We start from the raw sequence: 25,085 nt of genomic DNA, 5'->3' as shown, positions 1-25,085 counted from the left end.
AAAGGGAATTAATTAGAGGAAATATTTTAATATTGCTATTTGCCATTTCTCCATAATAGAAGTGTCAGAGATGACAGAAAATTGGTAAAATGTATATGAAAATCTTCCTCCTGTCAGAGTCTGGGGCATGCCACGGGAACCAGAGTCCAGTCCCCACCCACCCACTTGCACCTCGAAATCGCGCAAGACCCAGACCTGGCCGGCCCCACCCCCATTGGGCTAGATCCAAACCTGGTGGGCCCCACCTCTGTCAATCCCCACTGTGTGGGGGCTTGGCCTCAGGTCACCTGGCCCGGCACCAGGGTGGGGTGCACAGCCTGATGTCCCCTGGCCTGGGCCGGGGCAGGGGGCATGCCTTGAGGTCCCCTGTCAAGCCCCTTGGGCAGGGGCACAGCCTGAGGTCTCCCATCAAGCCCCGCCAGGCGGGGGGTGCGCCCTGAGGTCTTCTGTCAAGCCCCACCAGGTGGGGAACGCAGCCTCAGGTCCCCTGCCCCAGCCCAGCACTACACAGCCTCAGGTCCCTGCTGATTGCTCGTTAAGGCTCATTACTGGAACTCAGCCTCTGCTATGGGTGCAACCATCTTGTGTTACGGAATCCCTTCCTCCACTGTGGGCACAGCCATCTTTGTTATGGCATGATGGTCAATTTGCATATTCTCTCTTTATTAGATAGGATTGTTTCTTGAGTTCCTTAGAAGCTAGTCTTGCATCATAAAGCAACCTGAGGCCCAGCTGGAAGGGATCCTAGAGGTCTTCTAGGCAATTTGCCTTATGTTACAGAAACGAATAGGGCAGCCCAGAGAGGTACTGTGTGTACCTACAGCCACACAGTCTATTGGGAAAAGAATGAGGGCAGAGCCTGGGCCATGCCACTACTGTATCCACTGAACCACAGAAGGTGCACCTGAGAAAACAGGTGCCCAAACACTTCTAATCACAAGAGGCACAAGCCCCCAAAGCAGGAAGTGTTCTGGATTTTGCTTGCCTTCACTCAGTCTGGCTGCAATGTTAGGGTCCTTCCCCACTGTACAAATCAACTTTTCCAAGGCCTGGCTGCTGGGCCTGGAGAATGCTCTACTGGCCCCTCAGCCAGTACACCCAGGGTCTGCCCTAGGTTGCCTGGTGTTTGTCAGCCAGTACCCGCAAGGAGGCTGGGCCCAGCTGCACGGCCTGTTTCCTGTTTCCCTTCAGGGTGTCTCCTGCCCTGACTGCAGCTCTGCATTATTCTTTATCAGTGTCCCATCCTCCTGCTGGGTCTGAAATGTGCACACAAACTTGTAGAGGGGCTGCTGTTTCTTCATCACCTGTCTCAGTGGTGGGCTGAGCTGATGCCTGACAAAATGTGAACTTGTCTTGCATTTTCTGTTTTATTTTCTCTCTTCCCTACTTAGGCTGTCTTCTCCAGATTCCCAAGACTCTTAGGTTGCGCTCAGGATATCAGGAGCTTCCCACTGCAGCACCTGAGTGCACCAGGACCTCCACAGGCAGCACCTTTTCTCCAAATTTGCCTCTTAGAACCTGTCTCTCTCACTCCCACTGAGCAGCCACCCTGGGAACCAGACAAACGTTTCTCCAGTAATAGTAGTGAAGCTATCTTTCACATTGTCATATGGGCTTTGCTGTACAGAAACCCATTTCTTGCCCACTGTCTCCAATGATTCTACTGTGTGACTGTAGGTAAGTCACATCACCTCTCTGGGCTGCCCTATTCATTTCTGTAACATGAGGCAATTTGTTCTGTGAAAATATGTCAGGAAAAGACAAAAGTCTTCATTTCTTTGATGAGAAGGTAAGTGATTTGCCCAAGAACTCAGCATCCAGACCTGAATCCCTTCATGCTTTGTCTCAGCTCTAGAGGGGAACCTATACTAATAAAAGGGTAATATGCTAATTAGACTGGAGACCGACCTGGAGACCTTCTGGAAGACCTTCCGGATGTCCTTCCAGAGAAAGCCATGGTGGCGGGGCTGAGGCAGAGGTGGTTAGGGGCAATCAGGCCAGGAGGGGAGGGCAGTTGAGGGTGATCAGGCTGGCAGTGGGGGGCAGTTGAGGGAGATCAGGCTGGCAGGGGAGGCAGTTGGGGGTGAGCAGGCCGGCAGGGGGGGAGGGCAGTTGGGAGCGAGCAGGCCAGCAGGGGGGGCAGTTGGGGGCAAGCAAACTGGTAGACAGAGTGGTTAGGGGCAATCAGGCAGGCAGGCAGGTGAGCGGTTAGGAGCCAGCAGTCCCAGATTGCAAAATCTCACCATGTTGGCAGTTGCCCAAGACTCAGGAAGTCTGGGCCTTGCCACAGGGCAATAGCCTCTTGGAGAACTTCCTGTGCCCTGAGCATGAAATGAACTTCCAGGCCCCCTGTAACAACTTAGATGAGGGGCCAAGGTTGAGAAAGACAGCAGACCATGCTCCTAGGGTTTGTACATCACTGCAGGCTGCAGGGCTGTGTGTACCTGCCTGCTGGAGTATGATCCCTCAGCCCCACTTCCACCCCTTTCCTCCTTGTAAATGTGCAGAGCAATGGAGGTGAGCAGTGCCCGTGAGAAGGGGTCAAGGGGGCAGAAGTCACTCCTCCTCTCCTGATCTAAGAAATCCTCTTCCTAATACAGCAGCATGCAGAGAGGGAAGTGAGGCATCCAGTGTGAGCTGCAGCTGCTACAGCTGCCTTTCTCTGCAGGAGGGGCCTGCTCATCAGAAGGGCTCTGCCGTGCCCTGGGGAAGCCAGTGCACTTGGCTTCGGCTTAGACCACTGCTCCGCCCTGCACAGGCCACAGTGGGATGGAGCCTGAGCTTTCTCAACTGAAACGGAGGCTAGCACTCCCGAGGAATGCTGTGAGGCTGATGGAAACAATGGACATGTGCCTGGGGTGAGGTGCACAGGGTGAGGGAGAGCCTGGCCTGAGAGGAGACAGAGGAGGGCACTGGGCAGCAAATGGAAGTCTAGCAGCATCCCAGGGCCACTTCCCTGCAGCCATGCTGGGCGCCAATGCCTTTCTGAGCACTGATAGGGGACCTGGGGTTTGAGAGTCTTTGAGGGAAAGGATGAGAGGGACAGGCTACTTTTCTTCTTACAATACAAGAGAATGATGCCAATTTATTCCCAGGTTGATGTTGCCACATGAAATTATATTTATATAGCACCTTTACAGTTTACAAAGTACTTTTACACCAGTTCTCTCAACTGAATCTCCCAGCAGCCCTGAGAGAAAGTCAGGATACACCAGTATCTCCATTTACCACAGACTGGGAAACAGGCTGAGAGGATTAGGCAGCATGAATAGTCCCATGACTGCGGAGGCACAGCCGGCCTTTCAACGCTCTTGTGCTTTCAACGCTCTTGTGCTTTCACAAGGCCAAAGTGCTCCAGGGGTGATGCGTCCGAGAAACCTTCAATCAGGGTGACCACTACCAAGACTCTGTGTGACCATGCTCAAATGTGACCATGCTCATTCGTGCAACTCAGAGATTCAGTCCAATGTGCCCTGGACTTTGCAGTGTTCACAGGGAGTAGAGTTGATACAGTTGAACACACACAAAAAAGAGTGTGTGTCTTCCAGTAAGTTATTCAGATACTCTTATGCATACATAGAGAGTTTCCAAAATATATCCTGATATCTAGACAAATCTTTCCTTGGTACGGTGACCTGGTTGGTATTTATAATCAACACAGAGTAGCAATAATTGAAGTTTAGTGTCTAAGATACCTTATTGAACCTATGTGTACCTCATTTTTACATTTTGCTCTAACTTGGTATTGCATTTCCAAATAAAGTGTTTTATAATATCTGTGCTTGGCTTACTTGTTAATTCTGTATTTCGAGAAATGGAAAGATTCTGCCAGTGTTTGTCTCTCAGTTAAACCCTTCTATGAGAGCCAGGTTGTTTGGGTCACAGGGCCATGAGGGGGAACAGAGGTTCTCCACATGTGGAGCCATGGACACCTTTGCCTTCTGGTGAAGCCTACAGTCTCCATCTCAGAATAGTGTTTTAAATGCATAACAAAGAAAATAGATGATGTTGAAATACAGTTATAAAAACATTAAAAGATTTGTGTTATGTTTCTTTATTAACACATTAAATAACAAGATCTAGCATCAAGTTTAATAAACACTGAGATTTTGAAATGGTGATGAGTGTAAATGATATCTCTGGATATCTACAATAATTATGGTGTGAAATGAAAAAATCTGACTTCCATGGCGACAGAATCATGAATACTACTGTTATTACTATGGTTTTCTGTCTGCACTCAAAAGTGAAGAAATGCTGCTGGCCAGTGTGGCTCAGTGGTTGAGTGTTGACCTATGAACCAGAAGGTCATGGTTTGATTCCTGGTCAGGGCATATGCCCAGGTTGAACTCGATCTCCAATGTGGGGCGTGCAGGAGGCAGCCAATCAATGATTCTCTCTCATCATTGATGTTTCTATCTCTCTCTCCCTCTCCCTACTCTCTGAAATCAATAAAAACATTTTTTAAAGTGAAGAAATACTAAATTCCAATTCGAGATAGTACATGTAAAGACATTCTTTCTCATGAAATGATACAAACTCCCTGATAATCATATTCAAGACTCTTGGCCTAAGGTGTTTTACCATGTACCTCATTAGGAAATCCTAATTACATTTCAAGTTCCTGTGACAGCATTTCCCAAAATGTCATCATTGGAGTAGTTTTAGGAAATATTAATAGCTATCTGTCATGGGTTGAATTATGTTCCCAAGAAAGATATGTTGACGTCTTTATCCCTGGTACCTGAGAATGTGACCTTATTTGGAAATAGGGTCTTTGAAGATGGAATCATGTTAAGATGAGGCATATTCAATTAGGATGGTCCTAATCCAATGACTAATGCCCATGCAGCTGTCTTGAGAGAAGAGAAGAGACACAGAGACACACGGGGAGAACACAGGTCAAGACGGAGGCAGAGCCTGAAGCAGTGCCTCTAACAGCCATAGAGCACCAAGGATGGCGGCAGCACTGGACGCTAAGGAAAAGGCATGGGACCCATTCTGCCCGAGCGCCTCCCAAGAGAGCAGGTCCAGCCAACACCTCCATTTTGAACTTCCAGCCTCCAAAACAGTGAAAAACAAACTTCTGTTCTTTAAGCCACCCCATCTGTGGTTCTTTGTTATGGCAGCTCTAGGAAACTAATAGACTGCCCTTAGAAAAGAATGATTTGATGTCAAAACGTTTGGGAACCCATAAGCCATTAAGTTTCACTTTGGGAGACATACAAAGCACTCTGTAACAGATTCTGAAGGTGTTGGTGTAACCCCAAGTTTACTTACCAAAAAGCCTTTATTTGTGGTACAGTAAATAGTGAAGTTTGGTGGAGCACTAGCTGTTCCAGGAGTTCAAAAAACAACAATCAATTTTATAAAGGGACTGAAAACTTAGAGAATCCCGGAGGCGTAGAGGACGGAACAGATGGCTGCCTTACAGCTCAGTTCATTCTGCCACTCATTTTTGCACATAAGGAACCTAGCTTAGGTTAAAAAAAAAAAGTGTGTTTGCCAAAATACATATGTACAACCCTAGTGTTTGCATAATTGGAAGACAAATGTATCATTAAACATTGATTATTTTTTTTTAGTTGGAGTCAATACAAACTTTGTTCTGAATAAACCCATCGTATCATTTTATAAACCCATTCCACCTCAAAGCTGAGTTCTACCTTTCCAACAATGTAACCAAATTTCTATTTATGGAGATGGCTATTTTAAGTTATGCATGAGGCGCACCAAGAGGGTGTCTGAGACCAGTCTATGCTCCAGCAATGGGGCAGCCCCCTGAGGAGCTTCCCTGCAGGGGACAAGCAGCAGCCTCCTAGGGCAGGGCACCGCCGGCCCTGGTGGCAGCAGGCAGCCTCTTCACCTGCAAGTGCAGCACGCTCAGGTGTGTGAGGGCATCTCCAGGAAGACCGTGGGCCCAGGGTGCCTCGGGGCTGTGACCAGGGGGACAGTATTTTGAGTCAGGTTACTTGGACATAAAGCCTAGGACCAGGACACTTATCCTGAGCGGTACTGCATCAAGGGAGCAGCTGCTCTGAGGACAAGTTAGGAAGAAAAGAGGGAAGCAGGTAGGGGAGAAGATGGGTCTGCCCCCTGAGATACTCACTTTCCCCCCAGGATCCTTATGTTTTAACCTTGGCTCATGCATTTGCCCAGTTCCAGTTTTAAGCCACCAAGTTGTGCTGTGTTCAAGCCCATTCTACATGCTCAGGAGAGCTTGTCAAACATCCAAAAATTTTGTGAGCCGGTTGTTAAATTATTGGTGGTTTGAAACTAACCATAGTGGGAATGTTTTACACCATGGAAATCTGAAGATGTTACAAATCAGGGTTGTTTTGTTTTGTTTTTTTTCCAGAGAGCTGGCTTCCCAGCACAGCACTATCACTGATCTGATGGAAGTGAGCACCCCTGCACCGTGCTCTGTAACATTTGCTCCAGGATTGTGGCCCGCTGCCCCTGCCTGTCTTTCTAACTGCAGCTTGCAGAGTCTGTAACTTTGCTGTGGGAACCAGGGTTGTTTAGTCTGACATAGCCCTTTTGTGAGCTCTTCCCACTTGGAGTGCAGAGGGCAAATGGAGCCCTTATTGCCAGAAAAAGGGACACTGAGAAACTGTGGGTGTAGCGCCTTAAAAATACCCCTCCACCAAAGCAGCGCAAGGGCTTCACACCGTCATTATTTCATGCCCAATATCAAGTGGTTCTCAAAGAAAAGAAAGTGCAGAGAATACTGCCCTCACTTCTCTGCTGTCTGCGGAAGGAGGAGGCTCTGTTTTCCTTCAGTGTGGCCAGGGCCCTTCTGCCAGCCGGTCCACACTTGGAGCCCATCCATCCCTGGTGGGAGTGTCTCAATTTCACTCCAGATGGTGAGAAGCTCGGCCAGTGATGCAAGTTTCCAGCTCCGCAGCGCTACACATGAATGACTCTAATGTGTGCCTCTTTAGCTAGTTGACTCACTGCCCCTTCCTTTATTCTTGACATTCGGCCAAGATGCCCTTCTGATTTTCTAATCATCCCCTGTAACAGCCTCGGAGATCAGCTGTCTCCCATTCACCAGAACACATCTATTTATGCCAGATGAATGAAAAAGAATACTGAGTTAATTCCCCTTTCAGGCAAAATGGGCAGTAACAAGGAGCCAGTTAGACCTGTTGAAAAGTCTTGCTGGCTGGCCATTTGTGAGTCATATTTACATGACCCTGAATTGCCTGGCTTGGGGTTAATTGCACAGTTTGTCCTGCTGCCTCTACAACTGGCTTAGTTGGGTTTGGGAGCCACTAAAATAATGATCTGAGGCCACTGGTCCATTCAGATCAGAGGGCAGCAAAACTGAAAGGAAAGCAACTGGCCAAATTAACCAACAAAAAAACAATTTGATGCTGCATGGGAAATGTAACCTATACAAACTTTAAGAGCTCAGTTAGATTGAAATATGAAATTGCTGACATTTGACTATTTTAATCTTTTAAAAATGATAGTTTTATATAGTTCAACCTAATAATTATGTCCACCTTAATTTTTAAATAATCACTAATTTTTTTATCCTTTGCATTAGCTTTTCTTTTTTTTTCTTTTTTTAAAATCTTTATTGTTCAAATTATTACAGTTGTTCCTCTTTTTTCCCCCCATATCTCCCCTCCACCCAGTTTCCACCCCACCCCATGCCCTTACCCCCTCCACTGTCCTCATCCATAGGTGTATGATTTTTGTCCAGTCTCTTCCCACACCCCCCACACCCTTTTCCCCCCGAGGATTGTCAGTCCATTCCCTTTCTATGCCCCTGATTCTGATTCTATTATATTCACCAGATTATTCTGTTCATCAGATTTTTTATTCACTTGATTTTTAGATTCACTTGTGGATAGATATGTATTTGTTGTTCATAATTTTTATCTTTACCTTTTTCTTCTTCTTCCTCTTTTTCTTTTTTTTAAGTACATTTTATTGATTTTTTTACAGAGAGGAAGGGAGAGGGATAGAGAGTTAGAAACATCGATGAGAAAGAAACATCGATCAGCTGCCTCCTGCACACCCCCTACTGGGGATGTGCCCGCAACCAAGGTACGTGGCCCTGACCGGAATCGAACCCGGGACACTCCAGTCCGCAGGCCGACACTTTATCCACTGAGCCAAACCGGCTCCGGCTCTTCTTCCTCTTCATAAAGAATACCTTTCAGCATCCTATCTAATAAAAGAGTAATATGCAAATTAACTGTCACTCCACAACAAAAATGGTGGCGCCCAAAGCCACAAGATGGCGGTGCCCAGTCCTCTCAGCCCCGCCGGAGTCCCCCAGTCTCAGGGAGGGCTGCCGCTGAGAACCTGCAGAGTAAACGGCCTGGCGGAATGCTGCCCAGAGGCCCTCCTGACCCTTTATAAAAAACAAAAACAAATTCACTTTCTATGGCCTGATCCCCTCCCAGCGGTGGCTGGGGTCCCAGCCTGGCAGGGGCGCGCACCCCCACGGTGTGATCCCACTCCCAGCGGTGGCTGCCTGAGCTGGGGTCTCAGCCTGGCAGGGGCACGATCCCCTCCCAGCATTGGCAGCATGGGATCTCAACCACTGAGTCACACCAGCCAGGCAGATATGGAGGAATCTTAAATTTTTTTTTAATATATTTTATTGATTTTTTACAGAGAGGAAGAGAAAGGGATAGAGAGCTAGAAACATCTATGAGAGAGAAACATCGATCAGCTGCCTCCTGCACACCTCCCACTGGGTATGTGGCCCCAACCAAGGCACATGCTCTTGACTGGAATCGAACCTGGGACCCTTGAGTCGGTAGGCCGATGCTCCATCCACCTAACCAGTTAGGGCTGTATAATATGTTAAAGAAAAAACCCTATCTAATAAAGAGGGAATATGCAGGGGAGGGCATTTGGGGGTGAACAGGTTGTCAGGGGAGGGCAGTTGGGGACGATGGGGCTGGCAGGGGAGCAGTTAGGTGTCGATCAGGCTGGCAGGGGAGTGGTTAAGGGGTGATCAGGCTGGCAGGCAGAGCGGTTAGGGGCAATCAGGCAGGCAGGTGAGCAGTTGGGAGCCAGCAGTCCTGGATTGTGAAAGGGATGTCTGACTGCCTGTTTAGGCCCGATCCCACAGGGATCGGGCCTAAACAGGCAGTTGGACAACCCCGGAGGGGTCCCAGATTGGAGAGGGTGCAGGTAGGGCTGAGGGACACCCCCCAGTGCATAAATTTCGTGAACCAAGCCTCTAGTTTCAGATAATACTGGTTTAGTGGTGATGAACTCCTTTAGCTTTTTCTTATCTGTGAAGCTCTTTATCTGACCTTCAATTCTGAATGATAGCTTTGCTGGGTAGAGTAATCTTGGTTGTAGGTTCTTGCTATTCATCACTTTGAATATTTCTTGCCACTCCTGTCTGGCCTGCATAGTTTCTGTTGAGAAATCAGCTGACAATAGTGTGGGTACTCCCTTGTAGGTAACTAATTGTTTTTCTCTTGCTGCTTTTAATATTCTCTCTTTGTCTTTTGCTCTTGGCATTTTAATTATGATTTGTCTTGGTGTGGTCCTCTTTGGATTTCTTTTGTTTGGGATTCTCTGCGCTTCCTGGACTTGTAAGTCTATTTCTTTCACCAGCTGGGGGAAGTTTGCGGTCATTATTTCTTCAAATAGGTTTTCAGTATCTTGCTCTCTCTCTTCTTCTGACACCCCTATAATTTGGATGTTGGTACCCTTAAAGTTATCCCAGAGGCTCCTTACACTATCTTCATATTTTTGGATTCTTTTTTCTTTTTTCTTTTCTGTTTGGGTGTTTTTGCTTCTTCATATTTCAAATCTTTGACTTGATTCTTGCAATCCTCTAGTCTGCTGTTGGATCTCTGTATATTATTTTTTATTTCAGTCAGTGTATGCTTAATTTCTAGTGGTTCATTTTTATATCCTCGAGGGTCTCACTTAATTTATTGGCCTTTTCTAGAAGATTCTTGAGTAACCTTATAACCATGGTTTTGAACTCTATATCCAGTCATTAGTTTTCCTCCATTTCTTTCATTTGTGACCTGTTTCTTTGTCTCTGCATTTTCACTGCTTCCCTGAATTCATAGAGTGGCTTTGTGTGCAAGGTGTCCTATAGGGCCCAGTGGCTCAGCCTCCCCAGTTACCTGAGGTGGACACTCTTGGTGCACCCCTTTGTGGACTGTATGCACAATCTTGTTGTAGTTAAGCCTTGATTGTTGTTGGTATCACTGGGAGGAATTGACTTCCAGGCCAATTGGCTGTGAGGATCAGCTGTGTCTACTATGGGAAAACTTCTGTGCTGGAGACACCCTTATGAGGCAAGACTTGCTTCAGTGGGGCTTTGGTGCTCACTGAGTCTGCCCCCTGAGTGTGTCCCTTATGGATCCGAGGAGTTGTAATCTGAATGGTTCTACTCTGACTCCTGGTACACTGGCTCTTGGATCTCCAAGGAGGTGCTAATTTAGCCTCTGCCTTAGGCCACCCAGCAGGAGCTATGGAGAGATCTGCAGATTCCTCTTCTTTGTTTGGGTTTTGGAGGTGCCCAAATGAGGCCCAGCTGTGAAGCAATGCAAGCTGCTGTGGGGCCTTGGGCCTTCTTTTGGATGTTCTGGTTCTCTCTGACTCAGCTTCAGTTTGTTAGATAAGTTTAGATTTCAAAGGACCAGGCCATTCATATGCAAAAGCCTCTGCGCTCAGCTTGGATTGGGCGGAGTCTCAGGGCGGAGCAAACAGCAATGGCTTCCCGTCAGCCCTGCCCTAAGAGGCCCCTGATTCTCAGTGTCCCGACATAATGGCTGCAAGCACCTCTGATAGAAAGCCACCCCCAAGTTTTGCCCACTTGCCGGACAGTCCAGTTTCTCCCCGTATGAGTCTGGGTCCCCAGAGTCTTGCCTGGAACTGGAGTTCAGAGCAGTCGGGAGCTTGTGTCTCCCCCCCCCCCGCTTGAAAAAGACAGCCATGTACTCAGTTGCCAGCCCTCTCCACGCACGTGCCTCCGTACCTCTGCACTTTACTTCTGCAGCTCCTCTGAGCCTCAGTGTGCTTTTCTCTTCCCTGCTAGTTGTAGAATTTCCACTCAGCCAGCCTTCCTGTGGTTCTGGATGATGTCCGTTTTGTCTTTTGGTTGTAGTTTTAAAGTGGTTGTGCAAGGCAGCAAGTTCAGGTGTTTACCTATGCCACCATCTTGGTTTCTCCTCTAAATAATCACTAATTTAACATCTCAGGATCACTTGGGGTGGGAGTGGGGAAAAAAGACAGTGGGAGAAAGAAAGAAAGAACCCATCTCTTCCATCTCTTGCTATGGTCCTGACACACTCTTCTTTTCAAGTATAGTTAAGTAAAAAGAGCTCTGGTTTACCACTCAGGAAACCTATATTTTAGCTCTTCTGACTTTCTATATGGCCTTCAACAAGCCGTTTCTTCTTTAAGCCTCATTCTAGTCAACTAAAGCAATATCATCAACACTCTTGTGAGGCCCAAAGGAACTGATGGATGGGAATAAGGCTTTTTAAAGTGAAAATTCCTCTGTAGATCTTTAATAAAGGCTACTCACATTGTGGTTTTCAAGTCTTATTGATATGTGTGTGCACTCCCTCAGGAGAGAGTAAATTGTGAATAAAATTGTAACTGATTACTCTTTGTCCCAGTTCATCTCTAATAGCAAACAATGCCAAAACAGTAACATACTACCATTGTGCTTTTCATTACTCATCAGAGTGTAAAAGATTAGATAAATAGCAAGAAAACACATTGACTTTTTGGGATGGTAAATTCGTGTCATTAACAGTAGCAAATTACATTTCTTTGAAAAAAGATGTCATGATTCCTAGAGATTTTTAGCAAGGCTGCTGGCACATCAGAAAACTCTAAGGAGGCATTTAAAGGCCACACCTGAAAGAGGAACAGTACAGGTCCCCCGTCAGCCCCCTCCCTCCCCCCCCTTCCCACCCACCCTGGGTCCAGCATTTGTGTGACTCAGCTAAGTGGATGATTAGGCAAGAGCTTCTCTGTCCAAGAACAGACTAAAACAGGCACAATGCTTTGGGGGTGGGGGTGCAAGGACGTCAAGAGTGTTCTTTCAATATTTCTGCTCCTGTCCTTGTCTTCGCTTCTATGCAGCTGCCTCTTGTTCTTCCATTCCGGCAGCAGCCAGGCAGATGTCTCCCTCCAGAGCCTCTGCCAGCCCACTCCACTGGCAGCTGTTGCTGCAGCCCCAGGTGAAAAGCATGACCACAGGCCCCTACCGGGAGCACAGCACATCTGCAGAATGTCCTCTGCTCCTGGTGCAGTCCTTCAGGCTCAGCTCCCTGCTGTACAGGAGGTTCCCAGCCAGCACCATGTAGCACAACCCCTCTTCCTTCCTTAGGGAGGCATCGGTCCATTTGACTTTTCACCTCTGAGATGTTCTACCCTGCTATAGCAATATGATATTTTACAGATGCACAGTTATCTTTAACATTTCCAGGTTTATAGACTAATTTTTTAAAATTCTATTGATGATCTTTCCAAAGTTTAAATAGGTTACCCCTCAAATTTTAAGAGAAATACTATTCTAAAGATGAAATAAAAGAATATCAATTCTTTGAGGACATTATGCTAAGTAAAATAAAACAGTCAGAGAAAGACAACTACAATATGTATCCACCTATATGAGTTGTCAAGTCATAGAGACAGGAAGTAGAATGATGTTGGCCAGGGGTTGGGGGAAGAGGAATGGGGAGTTTTCATTTTCCAAGAAAAAAAATTCTAGAAATTGGTTGCACTATAAAATGACTTCACAACACTACTAAACTGTACATTTAGAAATGTTTAATATAGTAAATTTCATGTTATGTATATTTTTCACAAGTAAAACTTTAATAAAAATTTTTTTAAAGAATTTCAAATGTAGAAGTAATAAAGTTCATGGAGTTACATGTATCAAAGGGGCTGTAAGGAAGGAAGTGTAAAAAAATATCCTCCAAATAGAACTGTCCACAATCATCCAAAATAAGATGTTTCATTTGTACCAACTGGAAATTTTCTCTAGGAATCCTGCCATCCCTAATCTATATATATATATATATATATATATATATATATATATATATATATATATATATATATATATATATATATATATAAAGCTAATATGCAAAGTGTCTCCTTGGGAGTTCAACTGGGAGACCGCTCGCTATGATGTGTGCTGACCACTAGGGGGAGGTGTGGAATGAAGGAAGGCCCCAGCCGGCAACCAGAAGGCCCCAATTGGCCCTGATCGCTGACCAGGCCTAGGGACCTTACCCATGCAGGAATTTCATGCACTGGGACTCTAGTTGTATTTATAAAACTATTACAAAAAATACAAAGACAAAAAGAAGGTAGATGCTATGATCTAAGTGTTTGTCTCCTCAATAAATTCATGTGGGAATCCTAACCCTCAAAGATGATGGTGATAGAGGAGAAACCAAGAGAGCGGCATAGGTAAACACCTGAACTGCTGCCTCACACAACAATTTCAAAACTACAACTAAAAGACAAAACGGACATCATCCAGAACCACAAAAAGGCTGGCTGAGTGGAAATTCTACAACTAGAAGGAAAGAGAAAAGGACACTGAGTCTCAGAGGAGCTGCAGAAGTAAAGTGCAGAGGTACGGAGGCGCGCGCGTGGAGAGGGCTGGCAACTGAGTACGCAGCGGGCTTTTTTAAGCAGGAGGGAGACACAAGCTCATGACTGCTCTGAACTCCAGTTCTGGGCAAGAATCTGGGGACCCAGACTCATACGGGGAGAAACTGGACAGTCTGGCAAGTGGGTGAAACTCAAGGGCGGCTTTCTCTCAGAGGTGCTTGCAGCGATTACCACGGGACACTGAGAATCAGGGGCCTCTTAGGGCAGGGCTGATGGGAAGCCATTGCTGTTTGCTCCGCCCTGAGATCCCGCCCCACGAAGCCATTGCTGATTGATCCGCCCTGAGACTCCCCCCAATCCAAGCTGAGCGCAGAGGCTTTTGCATATGAATGGCCTGGTCCTTTGAAATCTAAACTTACCTAACAAACTGCAGGTGAGTCAGTGAGACCCAGAACATCCAAAAGAAGGCCCAAGGCTCCGCAGCAGCTTGCATTGCTTCACAGCTGGGCCTCATTTGGGCACCTCCAAAACCCAAACAAAGAAGAGGAATCTGCAGATCTCTCCATAGCTCCTGCTGGGTGGCCTAAGGCAGAGGCTAAATTAGCACCTCCTTGGAGATCCAAGAGCCAGTGTACCAGGAGTCAGAGTAGAACCATTCAGATTACAACTCCTCGGATCCATAAGGGACACACTCAGGGGGCAGACTCAGTGAGCACCAAAGCCCCACTGAAGCAAGTCTTGCCTCATAAGGGTGTCTCCAGCACAGAAGTTTTCCCATAGTAGACACAGCTGATCCTCACAGCCAATTGGCCTGGAAGTCAATTCCTCCCAGTGATACCAACAACAATCAAGGCTTAACTACAACAAGATTGTGCATACAGTCCACAAAGGGGTGCACCAAGAGTGTCCACCTCAGGTAACTGGGGAGGCTGAGCCACTGGGCCCTATAGGACACCTCGCACACAAAGCCACTCTATCAACTCAGGGTAGCAGTGAAAATGCAGAGACAAAGAAACAGGTCACAAATGAAAGAAATGGAGGAAAACAAAAGACTGGATATAGAGTTCAAAACCACAGTTATAAGGTTTTTCAAGAATTTTCTAGAAACCGCCAATAAATAAGTGAGACACTCTAGGATATGAAAAAGGACCAACTAGAAATTAAGCATACACTGACTGAAATAAAAAAATAATATACAGAGATCCAACAACAGACTAGAGGATTGCAAGAATCAAGTCAAAGATTTGAAATACGAAGAAGCAAAAACACCCAACCGGAAAAGCAAAAAGAAAAAAGAATCCAAAAATATGAAGATAGTGTAAGGAGCCTCTTGGACAACTTCAAGCGTACCAACATCTGAATTATGGGGGTGCCAGAAGAAGAGAGAGAGCAAGATACTGAAAACCTATTTAAAGAAATAATGACCGCAAACTTCCCCCAGCTGGTGAAAGAAATAGACTTACAAGTCCAGGAAGCGCAGAGAATCCCAAACAAAAGAAATCCAAAGAAGACCACACCAAGACAAATCATAATTAAAATGCCAAGAGCAAAAGACAAAGAGAGAATATTAAAAGCAGCAAGAGAAAAACAGTTAGTTACCTACAAGGGAGCACCCATACGACTCCCTTCTAGGTAACTAACTGTTTTTCTCTTGCTGCTTTTAATAATCAAACTGTCAGCTGATTTCTCAACAGAAACTATGCAGGCCAGACAGAAGTGGCAAGAAATATTCAAGTGATGAATAGCAAGAACCTACAACCAAGATTACTCTACCCAGCAAAGCTATCATTCAGAATTGAAGGGCAGATAAAGAGCTTCACAGATAAGAAAAAGCTAAAGGAGTTCATCACCACCAAACCAGGATTATATGAAATGCTGAAGGGTATTCTTTAAGAAGAGGAAGAAGAAGAAAAAGGTAAAGATAATAATTATGAGCAACAAATACATATCTATCAACAAGTGAATCTAAAAATCTAGTGAATAAAAAATCTGATGAACAGAATAAACTGGTGAATATAATAGAATCAGGGGCATGGAAAGGGAGTGGACTGACAATACTCAGGGGTGGGGGGAAGGGGTGTGGGGGGTGCGGGAAGAGACTGAAAAAAAATCATACACCTATGGATTAGGACAGTGTGGGGGGTAAGGGCAGAGGGTGGGGTGGGAACCAGGTAGAGGGGAGCTATGGGGGGAAAAAAGAGGAACAATGTAATAATCTGAACAATAAATATTTATTTTTTTAAAAAGATGATGGTGATAAAGATGGGCCCTTCAGGAGGTGATTGGGTCATGAGAGTGGACCCTTCATTGAAGGGATTGGTACCCTCATAAAAGAGGCCCAGAGAGATCCCCAGCCTCTTCTGCCTGTGAGGACACGATAAGAAGTATGGGACCCAGAAGAAGGCCCTCAACTGACCATGTTGGCCCCCAATCTTAGACTTTCAGCCTCCAGAATTGTTGTCTATAAGTACCCAGCCTGTGGTATTTTTTTTTTTAGAATAGCCCAAATGGACTAAGGCAGTAGACATACAATAATATCATCTAACAACACTTCGGTTTAAAAAAGAAAATCAACCCCCTCTCACAGTTGCTTCCTCTCACCTATAGAGGCTTTGATTTTGAGATGGGACCTGAACCGAAAGTTCAAATCTCAATAGTTGTTTACGTTATAACAGGATATGTCTCTGTACATAGAACAGAGAAAGAGTAGCCTAGTTTTTTCATCTAGTTCTGCCTCCCTCAAGGGAGGTAGGTAAAAGGGATCAAAATTAGAGTTCTCCCCAATGCTGCATCGAGGCCTGTCATCTCAGTTTTGACCATGGAAGCCAGGATCATGAGGATTCCTCCGGGCTAGTAGTGAAAGGCATTTCCCTTGCTCTTGCCAGAGTCTCGAGGGGGGCATCCTTCCACAGGTGAGTAACCGCAGTTCCACGTGACAGAACAAACAGCCTCTTTTTTTTCTTTAACTGTCAAAGGAAATTAGCTGAAGAGAACTGAGATGAAAGCCAGTCTACAACTCAGTGTCCCAACGAGAAGTTTCTTTACATTTTGACCTCTCTCAGAAGATACTTCCAAATTGAATTCCCTCAGAAATTATTAGGACTACTTTGTTTGGATCATCACTTCAGGAAATCAACAACAACAAAAATGGCTCAGACTAAATCTAGACAGGTGCTAAACCTGACCGTGCATCTGCTGTAAATTCCTCACCATACTCACCTCTTCCCCAACTCCCACTTGCAGTTCCCAAAGAAGCTTGTTCTCAGATGGGCTCTGCCCAGCACATGAATGCAAGAGGCTTCCCAAATGGGCCAGGAGGCTGCCTTTCTTTCCATGTGTTCTTGTTGGCAATGGTCACTTGTCTGCCCTGTTTCTGCTCCCTTTGACCTCAGCAGTCCTCCTGGCATTTCACAAGTAAGTAATCGCAGTTCCATGCATTACTTACTGGCCTACATCTGGCCCACGACCATCTTTGTGCACTGATTTCTGACCATGCCCAGCCTAGGGATCCCTTTCTCTAAGTTGACAGTTGGACTTCAGTGTTTCTCCAGATTCAGTCCTCTCCATGCCTGTTTTGAAGCCCAGGCCTTGCTGTGACTGACTTGGTCTCAATTCTATAGACCAACTTTGAAAAGATGACCACTGTTCATGGTTTCTGTTTGCAGAGACAGAAAAGATGGAGAGACAAAAGAGGAAGAGATGAGAAAGAAGGACAGAGACAGAGAAACAGAGAGACTCTATGATGATTTTCCTAAAGTCCATAGTTCCATTAGAACTTACTGTGTGCAAATATAGAAGGAGTGCTCAACAGAGCGAGCACACTAACACACCTGCTGTGCCTTTCCCATGTAGGACTCTACATTCCTTGAGAACAAGAACCCTCTCCTAGTGTATCCCCAGCACCCACCACAAACGGTGAGAGGGAGGAGTCACCTATTTAATACTAGTCAAAAGAGTGAAGGAATTTGGAGCCTCAGGGGGTGCGTAGGAAAGCAGGGGTGTGCCAGTGCCAGGCCCTTTGGCCATTCCCATGGCTGCAGTTGGCAGACTTTGGTTCTCCCTGGAAGGACCATGGGCCCTGGACCCAAGTTGTTCTATCGGGCAAGGCTATGGAGTCCCATTTTACTAGATGGTGAGGGGCAGGGTGAGGGCAGAATTTGTGTGGCTTCCATTTAGTAGTAAATAGTCACTGCCCCTCCTCCTCCTCTCCAATCTACCCACATCTTACTCCCAGGAGAGCAATCAGTCACACCAAGTATACACTGTGCTAAACAAAGTGGATTGTTTACAAAGTGGGATTGTTCTCCTAGCACAGAAGCAGATTCCTGGGCACGGCATTGTGATGAGTACACTATATTTAATGAAATGCTCTTTGGGCCAAACTGTCCCTTGAACGAGATCATCAACTGCCAGACTGGGCTGTTCAGACCCAAAAATAAATGGTTTTTATCCAGTCCCAGATGAAGAGCCATGTTGCTCAATGCCCTTCACATAAGGAAACTACCAGAATACAGTTTGAGATGGTAAAAAGCATGGAGGTAAAGTACCATTTTAATTTTCCCTTTTCTTTCAATTATTAACACTTGCTTTGCTAAGGTTTCTGTTTATCCAGGTTAGCCTTGTTGAAGCAGTTCCTGCCCCCCACTTTAGCAATCACTTACACAGGACTGTGGTTGCAAAGCATTGCTCTGAGGGTTGCAATGTGAGCAGGAGGCATTGTGGCCTAGATGCTGCCAACAGGGTAAGATGGTTCTTCTTCCTTTCAGAAAGAACAACAGAATGAGAGGGGTGGGAGGGTTAGGAAAAGAAGCTTGGACTCTAGGTGGCACTTTGGAACCATCACGCTAGAGAACAGAGAGAGCACAAATCCTGTCATAGGTTAAAGCCCATGCAATAATGCTTGGATTAACCTGCTTATAAATTCTAAAATCATTGGCAATAAACTTTGTGGCCATCCTATGATGTTGTGCATGAACTAGCCAGCATTGCAGAAAACATGGCTTCATCATCAGAGTTCAAATCTTCCCAGCACTTAAGTTAGGCAATCAGCTAGAAAACACTGCTGCAACCCAAACATTCGTTCCAAGCCTCCACAGTGTTGTTCATGGCGAAGACCCAAATGTGCACTGAAGAGATGAACTCGAAGGATTGGAGCTTTGATGCTTCCTTTGTCCTCCCAGAATGTAGTTGGCTGCCTGGCAGATAGCACTGCAGCAAGGCTCTGCCTGCAGCTGGTGTGACCTGTAAGTTTCCCTCTCTTTCCTCCCCCATCAGCCAAACCATGGCCAAAGTCAGCGTTCTCATTTTTCATGTGGCTGCTCCTAACGTTCTGATGTTCAGAATCCAAGCAGGGGAAAGTACTTGTTGGGCAGACATCACCTCCTCCTTTCCAAGGTTCTTCCTGCTCTGGCCCATCGATGGGCCTTCTCTCAATAAGAGATACCTTTTTATCTTTGATCCAGACCAAAATCCTCATACCATTGCCAAGGAAGGGCAAAGGTACTGCAATGGGCAGACTCTGTTTTTATCGTGGGAAACTGGCACCTGAGCTGATCTTAGTTGGCCTGGAGCAATGAATCACCTAAAAACCCCCTCACCTGAGTTGCTTCTCAACCCTGTCCTCTTCTGCCCAAGCATCCCCAGAAAGCCTCTTCCTCAGAACAGAAAGCCACATCCTATTTCTCATTGTGGTGCTGGAGAACCCAGAGCCAGAAAGCCCAATATTCAAATTCTGTCTCTGTCCCAGTATGACTTTGAACAATTGAATGCATCTCTCTGATCCCTTTTATACCTCTCTGACCCCCAGAGATAAGATGGCAGCATTAATAGGCACCTCCTAAAGACACACAGTGCCTTGTCCATTATGGCCATTCTCATCACCTGCCTGTCTATTCACTTGTGCATCCATGCTCTTTCTCCTTTTTTCTGTTCTCAAACTCCCTTGCCAAGTGGCTTTATAAGAGTTTGGATCAGCAAAAGGCCCTGGGAATGGAGAGAAGCCTCAGGCAGCATCTCTGACAGTGGGTCCATCTCCCCTCAGATAGCCTCTCCCTCCATGATCCCAGCTCCCACTCAGCAGGCCTGGACTGGTTTCATTTCCACCCAGTGCCCCAGCTTCTAGTTAATACACTTCTAATGCTAAAGCTGGTATAAGCTTCTTGCTTTATTAAGCTCTAATTTGACACATCATCCCCTATTGAGCTTCTCAGCTCTTCTTGTGTAATAAATTCCTTGTATTAAATTCTCTCTGCTGAAAACATTTGAATGACTTCTAGTTTAAGAATGTATCATAAGTGATGGCATGCCCTTCTCCCTTCTCCCTCATGTATGAACCTAGCTCATTAGAGTTCCAGTTAAGATGGCAAATTAGGCAAATGGGTACTCACATCCTCCCATGACCATATCAAAATTACAAAACTACAGAACAACCACCTGATGTCTAGCTGAACAGAATTCTTATAACTAAAAATATATAGAAGAAGCCATGTCAAGACTGGTAGGAGTGAGAGAGATGTGGAATGGGGCTCAAGTTATCATTGACCAAGCTGGCCAATGTATAATAAAATCTCCCCAAAGGGTAATGTTTAAGGTCAACAGTGCTAATCACTCCCTCCTTCTTAAAGCACTCACCTACTTCTCTTGGACTTCATGACATTGTGCATTCCTGGGTCTCCATCTATTACTTTAGTTGAGCCTTCCATTTCCTTTAATGATTCATCTTTCTCAAAAATGCGAACTCCTTGAGACTCTCATTCTCTAATCCTCAGACAATCTCATCCACACTCATGGCTTTAATCTTTCCTACATTTTAAGAATTCTCAAATTCATCTCCTTTCCAAACTTCCTCTCTGGCTTCATATATCCAACTTGACATCTCCCTTTGGATATTATATGATTAAGGTACAAATAAATGCAAAAACACAATGCCTTAAAACAGGTAGAAGCATAGTTCTCTCTCAAACCACAGACCAGTGATAGGCAGGCCAAGTTGATAGAGAGCTCTACCTCCTTATGAGGTTCTCAGTTCTAGATGCAACATCATTATTGCAATCCCCTCACCACATCTGCATCCCAGTCAGCAGGAAGGGGAAGAAGGTGGGGGAATCATAAATGGATTCCTCTTAAAGGCATGGCCCAGAAGTTGTGCACATCACTTCTACTCATATCCTATTGGCCAGAAGTTAGTTTCATGGACAGACCTTGATGCGAAAAAAGTTGGGAAGTATCATCTGTAACTGGGCAGCCCTGTGTGCAGTTAAATTCAGGAAGACTTCTTATTAAAAGAAAAAGAGGAGAAAGGTTGTTGGTGGAGTATTATCAGGCTCTGCTCAGATACCTCAGAAGCACCTCAAGTTTGACATATCCAAAAACAAAGTCATGATGATCTGTCTCCCAGGCTGGACCTCTGTCAGTGTTTCACCTGAGTAAATGGCACCCAGGGTCCATCCTGCTATGCTCTTCAGAAACCTCAGCACCTGTATACTCTCTTCTTTCCCTCACCCCTCAATTTAGTTTATCACCAAGCCCTGCTAATTCTTAACAAAGAAGCTTTATTTTCTCCATCTCTCCTGCCGTTCTAGTACAAGCATCCATTATCTCTCGCTTGGACCACTGCATAACCTCCTAAATGGGTTCCTCACTTTCATCCTAGTGCCATTTCCTCCACTGCTGATACTGCAGCCAGGGTGGTGTTTCCCTGGTGACAACCTGGTATTCCAGTCTCCCCATTAAAACCATCCATTGATGTCCAGTGTTCTTAACACACCTACAAAACCCTTCATGTCGGGCCTCACCTTATTATGCAGCCCCATTCACCTTCATGTCTCGCCTCTCTCTACATTGAGTCACATTCAATTTTTTTTTTCACTCTCTGGCTGTGACCTGCTTCTTCCAGCACAGTACCATCTGGCTGTAATCTTTCCCTCCCTTTCCTATCCCCACCTTTTTTATTAACTTCTAGCTTCCTTCAGTCCATAGTGCAAAGATCACCTCCTAAGGGAAACTTTCCATCACCGTCATTTTGTGTGTGGTTTCTTTTGCTCAGCATTATCTTTTAAGAGTCATCCATAATATTGTCTGTATGAAATTATGGCAGTTGAGCCTAGGTTTTGTGGGCATCCAGTCAACAGACAGAAACGACCCAATCTCCTTTTCACAGTGAAAGGATTACATCTCATAATCCTGAGCTAATCCAGTGCATAAAACATTCAAATCTCAAGTGCCTTCTTCTTCTAGTCTTGGGATGCATCTGCTTTCCACTGGGATTTGTATGGATGAGCAATTCTTAAGAAAGAAACTGCCAGGTTTTCTAATGGGTTGGAGTACCTTTTCTGAAAACATTGCCCACCAATCTACCAATTCAAACATGGAAAAGGATTGACTGAGGTTTAGAGTTATAGAAGAAAAAATATTCAGTATAATAATTGAGACTTTATTCCATTATTAATGAACATTATTTACCTAGTTACATGGGAATGACATTGATCTGGCCTTGGTGTCATGTGACAATGACTACTTAGTTTGGGTGTTTTTTTTTCAATTTATTTTAAAAAAACCCAACATACTGCATTTAAGCAACTTTACTATTGAATTTAGCATTTTATTCTTATAACCTTGTTTGTATACTTTCAGTTTTAGGTGAGGGCATATTTGAATCATCAGAAATTTATGTAAAGTCAAAGAGGGAGAACTTTTTTGATTACTTTTAACAGTTTATAAATTTCCCATGGGAATTTACTTTTAATGGGTGCTAGGCCTTAGGGGTTATTTCACAGAGGTTCATTCAATGACTACATTGTGTTCCCTAAATAATGAAATAGGCAAAAAAATAATCTTCTAATAACAAAAAGTCAATACACAAAGAGCTCCACTAAGATATTAGTAGAAAAATTAAATTTTTAAAAAGAAAAATAACCCATAGCCCTAGCTGATTTGGCTCATTGGATAGAGCATCGGCCTGAAGAAAATTTGGCAAAGGAAATAGGTAATTTTAAAAGATAAAATCCAAGTATGCTCAAAAAAAAGAAGGAAGAAAAGAATGATCAACACCTCTGGTAGCAAGAGAAATACAAATTAAAATGAGATACCGCCCTAGCTGGTTTGGCTCAGTGGATAAAGCGTTGGCCTGCAGACTGAAAGGTCCCGGGTTCGATTCTGGTCAAGGGCATGTGCCTGGTTGGGGGCTCGATCCCCAGTAGGGGGCGTGCAGGAGGCAGCTGATCGATGATTCTCTCATTATTGATGTTTCTATCTCTCTCTCGCTCTCCCTTTCTCTCTGAATCAATGAAAATATATTTTAAAAAATAAAATAAAATGAGACACCATTTTTCACTGAACACATAGCAAAAAGGGTGGCAATATATAGTGCTGCTGATGCTGCGGGAAACAATGCTCTAATACATTGCTGAAGAGAGTGTCTTTCCTTTATAGAAAGTATATGACAATATCTACTAAAATTTTAAATGCCCATATCCCCTTGAAACATCAATACAAACTTTGTAAATCTGCCCTATCAGATATAAAAGCTCTGGTGTATAAAAACAGACATGAAAAATGTTTATAGCAGCCACATTTGTCAAGAAGAAAAAAAGGAAACATTCAAAATGTCCACTGAAAAGAAGGTATCTACACATAAAATATCATGCAGTTATTAAGAAGAATGGACTAGACCTCTATCTCTTGATGCAGAGCAATGTCCATGATACTTTGGTGGGAAAAAGAACAGAATAAGATGTAGCATATTCTTGTTATACACACACACACACACACACACACACACACACACACACACACACACAAACACTTTATGGTGTTATAACTGGCATAAAATAAAATATACCCATTAAGTGCACCATTTAATGAGTTTTAAACAAATGCACACATTCATTCTCTATGACCTCAATCAAGGTATTCAAAAATCTGTCATCCAAAAATGTTCCTTTGTGCCCCTTGGCAGTGATTCCCTCTACCAGCCCCAGGCAACCATTGAACTTTCTATCCTTATAGATTAACTCTGCCTGTTTTAGGATCTAACATAAATGGAATCATATTCTTTTGTGTGTGGCTTCTTTTGCTCAGTATAATATTTTGAGAGTCATCCATATTGTTGCCTGTGTCAGTAATTCATTCCTTTCTATTTCTGAGTATGATTCTGTTGTAGGAACATACTACAATCACCTGTTAAATGTTTGGGGTGTTTCCAGTTTTTGCCTATTATATAAAACTATTATAAACATTTGTACAAAGTCTTTGTACAAACTCTTTTTATTTTTCTTGGGTTAACTATTTACAAGAGAACTTCCTGAGTCGCATTGTAAGTGTCTGTTTAACTTTATAAGCAATGCCAAATAATTCTCCCATCAACAATACAGGTATATGAGGTTTCCAGTTGCTCCACATCCTTATCAACACTTGGTATTGTCAGTCTTTTTCATTTTAAGTATTTAATTAGATGTACAGTGTATCTTGAGGTTTTAATTTGCATTTCCATAAAAACTGATGATAAGCATCTATTCATGTGCTTAATGGGCATTTGTATAATTTTTGTGAACCATCTTTTCAAGTCTTGCCTGTTTTTTTTAATTATGTTGTTTTCTTATTGTTGAATTGTAAGTTACTTATATGTCTGGCATAATTTTTAGAGATATATAGTAAAATATTTTCTTAAAGTCAGTGGTTCAAGTTTTCATCTTTTAATTGTATTTTTTGAAGATCAGAATTTTTTAACTTTGATAATAAAGCACCACTTTTCATTTGTTTAATTTACAAATAGTGCTTTTTGTGTTCTATTCAAGCAATCTTTGCTACCCCAGGTTGCAAAGATCTTCTCCTGTGTTTTCTTTTAGAAATTTTAAGTTTTACATTCAGATCTATTTCATTTTAATTTTTACATATGGTATGTAATAGGGTAGAGGTTTGTTTTTCCTACATGATATCTGGTTGATCCAGCCCCATTGCTTGAAAGAACTGTCTTTCGTACATTGGATTACATGTACTATATGCCCTATTTAAAAAAACTATGCATATATATGAGCATAGAAGAAAATATGGAAATGTATATATCAAATTGTTAACATTGATTGCCTTTAAGAAAGTGGAATTGAAGGGGAAATGAGGAAAAATAAGTCTTTTTCTCTATAAATTTATTTTGTGACTGCTCAACTTTTATATTTCAACAGAAAGGAAGGTAATATATTATTACTATCTGTGAAAGAGAGTAAGATCAGCCTGGCTGGCATCATTCAGTGGTTGAGCGTCAACCTATGAGCCAGGAGGTCACGATTCAATTCCCAGTCAGGGAACAAGCCCAGGTGGGCTGGATCCCCAATGGGCGATGTGCAGGAGACAGCCTATCACTGATTCTCATCATTGATCTTTCTATCTCTCTCTCCCTCTCCCTTCCTCTCTGAAATCAATAAAAATATATTTTTTAAAAAAGAAGAGAGAGAGTAAGATCATTCCAATACTTCAGAAAAGAGGTGATGGGCCAGGACTAGAAA

The sequence above is a fragment of the Plecotus auritus genome (genome assembly GCF_963455305.1).
Source record: "Plecotus auritus genome assembly, chromosome: 2".
In the NCBI taxonomy this organism is placed as follows: domain Eukaryota; kingdom Metazoa; phylum Chordata; class Mammalia; order Chiroptera; family Vespertilionidae; genus Plecotus; species Plecotus auritus.
Note: the sequence above shows the minus strand (reverse complement) of the source record.